General features: G+C 46.1%; 1 long non-coding RNA gene across 1 annotated transcript; it reads left to right on the forward strand.

Moving 5' to 3' along the window:
• Positions 1-4,000: 4,000 nt before the first annotated feature.
• On the forward strand, positions 4,001-6,910 carry LOC128874601 (uncharacterized). Its single transcript, XR_008456672.1, has 3 exons — positions 4,001-5,283; positions 5,708-5,835; positions 5,910-6,910. It is a non-coding gene; the product is annotated as an uncharacterized LOC128874601 (long non-coding RNA).
• The last annotated feature ends 2,796 nt before the right edge of the window (positions 6,911-9,706 follow it).

Consider the following 9,706-nt stretch of genomic DNA (forward strand, 5'->3'; position numbering starts at 1 on the left):
ATAAAACGCGGAAATTAATTGAATTGAAGATTCTCCAAGAATCTAGCAAACAGTAACCGCGCTACCCGTACCAAACGCCCAAGCGTCTTCAATTAAACTCTCACCGTGCGCATACTTCACACTCATCAGTCACACAAGATTAACTGGACGCGCAGGTTATTGCGACCTACGCAACGCAGAGAGTATGCGTCGGCTTCGAATTCTTCCCGTAGAAACTGTTTACATTCCTCGAGCACCAAGAGGCGGCTGCTTCTTCTGTTCTCTCGAGAATCGAATGCTCTCAAGTATTTCGGGAACAAAAGTCCAGGACCGTCGCTTACGAAACCCCGAGATCCCCCTCTCGGAACAACGCACTTTACATCTCTCTGGTCGGTGGAAGACATCATCATGGAGGTGTCTGACCCGATTAGAAGAATTCGTCACGAACTTTCACCGCGTGACCCAGAGAGCGTCAGTTTGGTCAGTTTCGTTGAAGCATTTTTAACCCTTTATAAGTTCGCTCCTAACTGGATACATAAACCACGACTGGTGCTACGACAAGTTGATAAGCGTACAGTTTGGTAATGAATTTAAGTATTCACTCTAAACATTATGTATCGAATTAATTGAATATGAAAGTAGGAAAAAATGTACATTTGATTTTCGATACCATTTGTATCTGTTGCATTCAGTATATTTTTCATAGATGTATAGAAACATGGAAGTGTAAAAGTGTCGAAGAACTACGTTGCCATCTTTCAAGATTTCTGGCAATCGTGCAACTCCACGAGACAGAAAAGTTCTTATCCCAGTGTTTACTGGGAAAGACAGAGGAAGACGCATTGCTTGGACTGCATCACTCTTCGCCTGTATAGTCGGCACATTTCGTGCTCCCGAATCTCTCTTATTCCAGAGAGCAAAGATGGTGTTCTGGAACCCGCCAGGGTAGACAGCCACCGAAAGGGAGTATCAATCAGTCGTCGCCCCTTTACAAACCGATCCTGGCCGTCCGCGAACGTAAACCGGGCAGTTTAAGAGAATTGTTACAGTAAGTTCTCCACATGGCTCCAGGCATGCTCGTGGTACTCCCGCGCCTAGTCTTTTGAAGTGCTATGGAAGAAAATAGGAAAGCAGTGCTTTCTATGGCCACTTGGATATTACTGTCAGCCCGCTGACGACGACTAACAGAACAACGCAGTCCAGTATCAGCTGCGGCTGAGCCAGCTTCAGCTGCGACTGTGCCAGCTTCTTGGTGGATGCAACTAGCGATGAGAGTAACATTTCCTCCACAGTGTTCGTAACATATTCCATCTTATTTTCTCATCGATACCACCATCCATTTTGGAAACAATGTGCAATAGAGATAAAGAAGTACAGCATAACAAAGCTACGAACTCAAAATATAACAGATACTACAAGTTTTTATGGACACTTGAAATACCCAAATATTTAAACAGCGAAAAACCATCAGAGATAGATTAAAAAAAATAATCTTCATATTCAGATGTGGGAACGAAGAGAACTGTAATAAATACTGACTGAAAGAAAGGCGAAACAATTACCACCATCCATTGTTAATATAAAATGTCTACTTGAAACGTTCGCTTCAGTTTGCAACAGTATCATCACAACTGTAAAAATTATATTCGTGCGAATAATATACATATTAATCAAGATGATCGGTCTGCCTCATTCTGTTTACCACGTATTCCTCGTTACGAATACTCTTTTGATAAGCGACAAAACGATAAGCAGGGAACACGTTGCCACAGCTAATTCCACCGGATTAAGCGGTCGCGCGATTTCCTTTGGTGCGCTCCACACACCTCCTCTTTTGCTTTCCACGACCAGTTTTGTTCTGGAATCCGTCACAAACGGCGTTTCCACGCAAAGTACACAGGCCGGATTTTCCAGCGGTATGCGTGGCTGTTTATAACGGACAGCTTCGTGGAAGCGATTATAAGAGTCGCCGATATCTGGATAGTTCGTTTCAAAGATGAATAACGGGAAGTCGTAATGCACGGTGTTATTTCGTTATCGTTTATTAGTCCTGGCTTTCGATACAGTTTCTCCAGAATTAACGAGAATTCGTTGACGATCGCGATACAAGAGACCCGCTGAAGCGCGGTAATAACAAATCTCATTTTACGATGTACACCTCTTCATCTCTGTCTCCGCGTTTCTCTTCCCGTGTCCCTGTGTAAAGGCACGGACACACGACCAGTATTATCGAAGGAATCTGTGGTTCTCTTCGATAGTTTAAGAATATATAATATATTTTCCAAGTAAGCAATATTTCTTTCATTTTCTTCTTGGTGAACTTCATTTATCGATTTACACAAATATGAATAATTTGTTACCGGGACAAGGACTGCTTCAGGGACACTAGATCACAGGGGTCTTAACAAAGACTAGACAGCTTTAATAAAAACTAAACTCTTTATGCAATTATTAGAAACTTTCGGGTATAATTCGCTTGAGGTGTGATTACAATGTGAACTGCTAGCGTACAGGCTTTGTATTAACAAACTCCTGTTCGCATGGCAACAATACGTTAGGACATTGGCAAAAGTCGTTGATTTAAAATCATATGTGTACGTAGCCCATGTTTACTAGTCTGGACAATAACACCTGTTATTTCAAATGTCGATAATAACAGGTGTTCGTATTTAAAATCAAGGAAGTCCAAACATTTGGAAATATCAAGGAAAAATTTTCAGATCCTTGGGTAAATACCTACTAACGATACTATTGGCAATAGTATTGCTGTAGCAGAATAGAATTGACCGTGTGTGAATACCTTAACGTTCTCGCGCTCTGTCCAGCCTCCATTCATCCTACTTATCTATTTATCTTCGCTTTTCGTTTCTCCCCCATCCTTCTCCTTTTTTTTTTTCATTATACGCGTTCGAGGAATGTTTGCGCGCGATGCTCTTTTTCCCTACATTAGTTTATTACCAGTCAGGAAAATTATCTAAATTACACCGGGAATTTATACGAACGCTACGCGTTACGAGACGAGCATAGAGAGGGCTCGAGAAGGGAGAGTATAGGACGCTAGAAAAGGACGAAGTTGACATTTTCTTGCAAAACGCCAGTCCGACTGGAACAGGCTGCTTCGTATCACACGGAATCTCGGAAAAGTGTGTCTTTTTTTAATCGACTAAACTGGTCTTTATAATCTGCGAACTATGAATGTGTCTTGGAGGGAGAAGTCATTCGTCGATGACATTTTCTTCTGGCAGTACAGTGTCTCTCAAACGGTGATTTTTCAACCACTGATGGTTTTTTTGTGCTTCCATCTGAAAAATCTATTAATGCATTTTTTCCTCTGGTTTCTACTCGTGGTTAGTTGGGAGTAACAAACGTTTTATTACGATTGGCACGTGACCGAGGAGTCGATGGTACTTCCTGAAGCACAGTTGCAGCATCACGTTTCCCTTCTACGTATAAACTTGGCCGTGCCAGATAGACCAGTTCCGCTTTGGTAGCATCCTCCATTAACTTTTGTATTTTTCGCAGTTTCGTTTTCTTGTCGGCATTGTTGGGATAAATCGTTAGGATGCATAATGGTATTTCGGATCGTCGTGTTTGTCGGTAATTTTAAACGATCAGTAAGATTCTAAATCTCGAAAGCAACGCATGTATCAGTCTAGACGAAAGTAAGTTTATTGTGAAAGTTAATCTCGTTTCTTTATCAAACGATATCCGTATTCTCTAATTGCATCCTCAACACGTACTGTAAATTTTCCCTTTCCTCTTCCTTGCCGCCCTAACCGTAGGCAGTCCCACGGCGGACACGCGTCGCCGGTGGGTCCCGGCGACGAAAGGCGTAAAGAAACTGCCCCCGAGGCACGTATCGCGTTTTACTCTAACAATTTAATCGAAGGGGTCGACATTCCAATTAACCGGGCCCCATCGACGCGGCTGAAATGACCGACGTGTGCAAAGGAGGAGGAGGGGTTGGGAGGTTGGGGAGAAAAATTTCGCACATAATAAAGCAGCAGGTCGGTTAGCTCGCAGAGACAAGCGGGAACGAGCTGGAGTCGACGTTGGCAGCCAGACCACGGGAAAAACGACTCTACATCGTGCCGTGTGCGCGCTACTCCGGCTACCGCCCTAACAATTATCTCTAATGGGCCGCGATACTATAAATCGACATAGGCTAGAGGCCGCCCCGATGAAATCGGCGCGAATACCGGGATGGCAGAAAATAGAAACCGCTCCGCTACCTCCGTGCAGGCTTGTCCAGGCACACGGGCTCCCGGGTCTCCTCCATCCGGCTCCCGAGATGGAATCCACCAGGTTGTGCAAGTAGCGGCACCTGACTGCAATGCTGATGACTCGGCCAGACGAACGGACGGAGACCTCCAGAAGGGGGAGCGAAACGGAGTGAAAGAAAGAATCGGATAGACAGCCTGGGCAGATACGGCGAGCGCGGACGTGTGCGTATCTACGACCACGTAACAGTGCGGAGAGATCTGCCGCGGCTAGATCGTGCTCGGATGAGGCAGCGTCGCCTCCGTAGGCTGTAGTCCGCTTGGAGTCCGCTACCGCTAACTGAACTTTGAATGAAAGGGAATTACGGAGGAAACCTTTGCTTTGATGTGTAAATTGGCGTCCATGGATTTCGTTCTGGTTAAGTGCATTGTTTATTGCTGTCTGTGGTGTAAGATAGTTTTGGGATAGTTGCGTGTATTGGTAACTTTGAAAAATCCACTGCAGTTGGATTGGCATCGAGTTTACTTCCAGCAGGTGACTTTAAGAGCGAATGGAAAGATGGAAGATCGCGGATAGCAAAGATGGTTGTAGGGATAGGTTCGAGGTCTGCGTCGTTGCACGTGGACGTTTCGCAAGTATTAGAGTTCGCTTCATTAGGGAGTAGCTAAGGCTACGATATTGTATCATTGCAACGATCATACATCCTACCTCTTTCTTGTCGATCTCCCGAGATACCATTGAAACAGAAGTAGATCGCTTCTTGTCTGATTCAACTTATCTACTCCAACATTAAATGCTCCTTGATCCCGGATTACACTCTTACTTCTTCTGGTATCGATGGAGTTTGTTCTGTTTCGAATTGCAGATCTAGGTACACTAATAAAAGTCTACGTAACAAGCTTGATACACGAAAGGCACGTTGTCGTGGACTAAATCAAGTAATGTCGTAAACTGCCACCCTTGAACCTAACCTTTCGACACTCCGGTCGACGCCTGGAATTTATAGCCACCAATCCAAGCAACTCGCTACTCGTCCTCTCGTAAGAACCTTTGCGGCAGGAATTCGTAAGCACCAATCAGACGGTACAGTACAATCATTAATTATATTTCACTGGCGTAGAAGTGATTCCCTTCAACCAATAACGGTTTAATTTACGTCTGGATTTTCTCGCGACCTTTGCTGCAGGATCGAGGTGTTCGTAAGGTCGTTTATTTTCGGCCTGACGATTCAAGGTCAAGATAATCTCAAGGTCGTAGAGTTTCTCTGAATAGATCACACAATTTTCAAACGCTAACATGCATCAGGAGAAAAATTACGTAAAGTATTAACTCTTTGCACGCGACGATAGTTTCATTACAGAGAGCTAACAATTTAGACGACTAAACCTTCATTTACCATGATTGGAGAGTCGTGGAAATAAAATATCTTATTACTACTTAATCAGTGTATCGCTTCTACGTCGCGCTTCATGTGTAAAGAGTTAATGTATCAAACACAACGTTGCAGTGTCGAGAGTATCGTCCACGTCGCTCACACACTTCATGAGTACCCTCTTCAGGAAAAGGAAGAGATATGAAACATCAACCATTGGATAAACGTCCTCTACGTCTGACGCCCGATACACAGCCCTGATGGTAATAACAGGCTAGGTTTAACCGCAATTATTGCAGACATTAAGCACACATTTATCCATAATTATCATTTTCAGACTAAACGAGTATCCTTCGTGGCGCACGGGGTACTTTCGTACCAAATGCACACAGTTAGGTTTCATCGGGGCTGGAGATCGTGCGTGTGTCACACGGACGCGCACGGGCGACGGAGGATTAAATACTAAACATTCCAGCCGACTGATTACTTTACTACCGGCAATAAAACACCGACAATTACGCACTGTCACGATCAACGACAATGGACGACTCAATGGAGGGAGCGCGCGGCTTCGCGGATGAAGAGATCCGGCCGATATGATCTCGCGAGGCTTCCCCGCGATCATAAACGCTGCTCGTAGCCCCATAGCGCAGTGATTCTTAACCGTCGTGCTGTTCAAAGGCGAGCTTATATCGCACACCGATGGATTAATGAATTAGTACTCGTGAAAGTAGCAATGGTTAAGAGTCAAGGTTGTTCTTCTAAAAATAATAGGATTGCTCCTAGAAAGTAAAATTACGATTATTCATAGAAGACAGCTCCTTTCTTCTGTAAGATATACGAGAGTAACACTGTATCAGCAAAAATCTCCTGTTAGTATACGAGATCCTTCATTAACCTCTTAGGGACGGATGAATTTTGCGCGGGGCTGTTTCTTTGTACGGCAAAGATTAACGCAAATTACGTGTAAGCCACTATAGTGGCGCGTCGTTCAGAAAGCTGATATCCGCAAAAGCCACTTTAGTGGCGCAACGAGCCTAAGGGGTTAAACAAAGTTTCCACCCCCTACATGAGATCCACGTCAGGTATAAATATATTCAACGAGCATTAAACTTTAAAAATCACGCAAACTAATCTGAATTTAATATGTTCATACCTGAAGAGCCCTTCTTTGACCCGTGGCACGAGCTCGAAAAGGTGAAACACCACTGGCATAGAGAGCGGTAACGTCCTCCGCGTCCCGACGCGCGCACATCCCGCGAGCGGCGCGTCGGCTCGCGGCGGCTGGACCAGGGCATCATAAGTCTCGCGCAATTATAGTTTCCGTATTTTCTTAAGCAGCCGGGAGAGGATCGGCCGGTAATGAATCACGTGGACAGTATAATGCGTACATGCGCGCGCATTGTAATGCACGGTGTAAAAACCATACGCAGAAAGTGTACACGCGTGTATGGGCTTTAAGTTTTGCGGCTGTTGCTGCCAGGCAATAAATAACGCGGCTGGTCGCTAAGACGAACGGAGAACGGGAAAGAAGGCGCGTGGGATAGAGTGAGACGAAGACAGACACGAAGAGAGACAGAGGGAGGTGGCGTGCGGGAGAAAGATAAAGATGGACGACGACGGGGAAGAAGAAATCGAGTGAAACGTGGAACAAGGGACAGGGACGTGGCGGGACCGCGCAAGAGAAGAAGAACAGGCGGAAGAAAAGATGGAAAGAAGAGACTTAGGAGGAAGAAGGCGAAGAACCATCGCGCGGAACAGGGGCGGACAGGGAGCCAGGGCACAGGGGCAGGGGAGGGTAGGCGAACCGGAGATGAAGAAGAGGCTTACATTATACGGCATGTAGAGCTTGCGATGCGCAACCGTGTTCCCTGCCGCCACAAGATCCCCGTGAGTGTGTACAAAGGTGTACGCATCGGTGCGAGCATTGCGGCGCGTTACAATGCACGGGACCGAGCGGATTTACATTATCCGCTGCTAACCGCGAACGTCTTACAAGCGGACCACGTGACGTGTTACGCGCCGATTTTATTGGGACGCAGGCAAACGGAGAATGGAAACATATTTGAGATACGACATTTTCAGATGTATACGAATGTTAAGGCTTACGTGGCATATATTACTAGGTACCTAAACTTGTAAGTGACTGCCTGGAATGGCAAGTTGTAACAAGTCATTTCGCCCCATTTCTAACTTTTATTCGTATCGAAAAGTAGGTTACCTTGGAAGTACGCTGTTACATTCGGCCCTGCTGAAGAGTGTCCCTTTTTACCGATTGCAGACTCAGATTGCGCATCGCGAAATTGCGAAACTTTTAGGAATGCGTCCGATGCGAGATTCTGAAATCATTTCTTGGAATTCGAATAGCGCAAACCGCGAAACAGCGAAATAGGTGTCAGCGTTGAACACCAACGGATCCGTCGAACTCGAGGTCTATCTCGCAGGAAAATTGTGCCATGCGAGGATCGTGTCGTATATAAACCCCTCTTTAACTCTTTAAACGAAGACAAGATTCCGAAAAAGTCCCAACTAGATGGGACGTATCACGCTTTGAAAAGAATAACTCTGATTCGTAATAGGGTTGCTGTAGAGCATTCTGAAAGAACCATTCTCATTACCTTCTAGGCACACCTCGCATGTCAGGATCCAGCTTCACAATGCTCAGGACCGCGCGGAGTTACATTATCCGCGGCTGACCGCGAAAGTCTTAGGGTTCTTCTAATGTGTAATAATGGACGTACGTGGATGTACGTGCGTCCAGGAGCGCCACTCCTTCGCGGAGCACGGGATGGACGGGCGAGGAAAACGGTGCTCGTCTCTGAAAGATACCCGCGTCGTTAGAGCGTGCGAGAATGCAGCGCCTTGTTTTCTCGAAGGCAATTTCTTGCTGATAAGTCGCCAGCATGCGCGTAGCCGCGTTCTAGCCGCGAGAGACCAACGAAACTCCGTGCAGCCATCTCCGAGCGGAGACCGCTTCCTCCCAACCAGTTACTAGAAACGAATCGACCCGCGTCCGCGCGAACGATTGCCGGCAATTACTCCAGCCGTCTACGTATGCCTGTTTCTGATAAGTGGGAATTGCGCAACCCGTGGAAACCCTAGACCGTGTACGGATCGTTCCTGTCGCCCGGCTATGCTTCCCAGGTATGCTAATGTCGACGTTGCATCGCGAGGAATTCACGCCTTGATACGGATTACTTTCTCACTGTCGCTCCAGCGAATTAGACATTCATTAGGTCCGCACGATAAGCGGTCCCGTTTGCTTCTTAAGCGAGGCTCTTTCTTCTTAAGCCCTGGCTATCCGTTTCTTGAGAAGAAACATTATCCAACGTGCGGATTTTCATGCGGATGTGGTGAGTAGGAAATGTTTTATTAATATGATATTTAGTCACCATTTACCTTTGGATGGTTCATATCCTTCTTGGGATATATTCACACAACTCGAGAATAGTTTGCATTCGAACGCTGAGATATTCTTCTGACAAAACGATTCGAATGAAGTGACAGTACCGGTCAGGGTGGACGTCGAAGTTTATTTTGCTGGTTCTATAACCGTAACTAAACTACTGTGGAAGACAAAACACGGCTATGATTGCCCCTACGAGATTGTACAGCAAGAAGAGTCGTCAGAAAAGCTGAGTTACATAGAAGACAGAAGGACTCGTCGACCGATAACGAGGGTTTGGAATACGAGGGAAGAAATGAACTTTGAGCGAACAAATGGTGTTGAACGACGGTATAGGTAACGTCTAGCATTGGAGTAACCTCCGGGCGACGTCTCCGTGCCCTCCAGGTGGACCGTGATTTCCGTAGCGTCGCGTTCCATCCAGTCATCAGTCACTGGCGCGTTATGAAATATCACCGTAAGTCCCGGGGAGACAGGTGCTACCTGTGCCGAGCATAAAGGCGACTGAAACGTATCCGTGCAACGTCACGGTAGCCGGAAGGCGCGGAAGATATTTGTATTCGAAATCGCCGGGCGGGCATACCGGCTGTCAAAATAAAAGCACAGGTTGCTTACGCAACCGCGACGATCGCCGTGGACTAGCAGTTGCTTATCGGTCCCGTGATTCGAGTTTCACTCGGACTCAAAACGTAAAAAACCGCGCCCGATACACGTTGCATTAGAAAGTG

Source organism: Hylaeus volcanicus, chromosome 4, assembly GCF_026283585.1.
Source record: "Hylaeus volcanicus isolate JK05 chromosome 4, UHH_iyHylVolc1.0_haploid, whole genome shotgun sequence".
Classification (NCBI taxonomy): domain Eukaryota; kingdom Metazoa; phylum Arthropoda; class Insecta; order Hymenoptera; family Colletidae; genus Hylaeus; species Hylaeus volcanicus.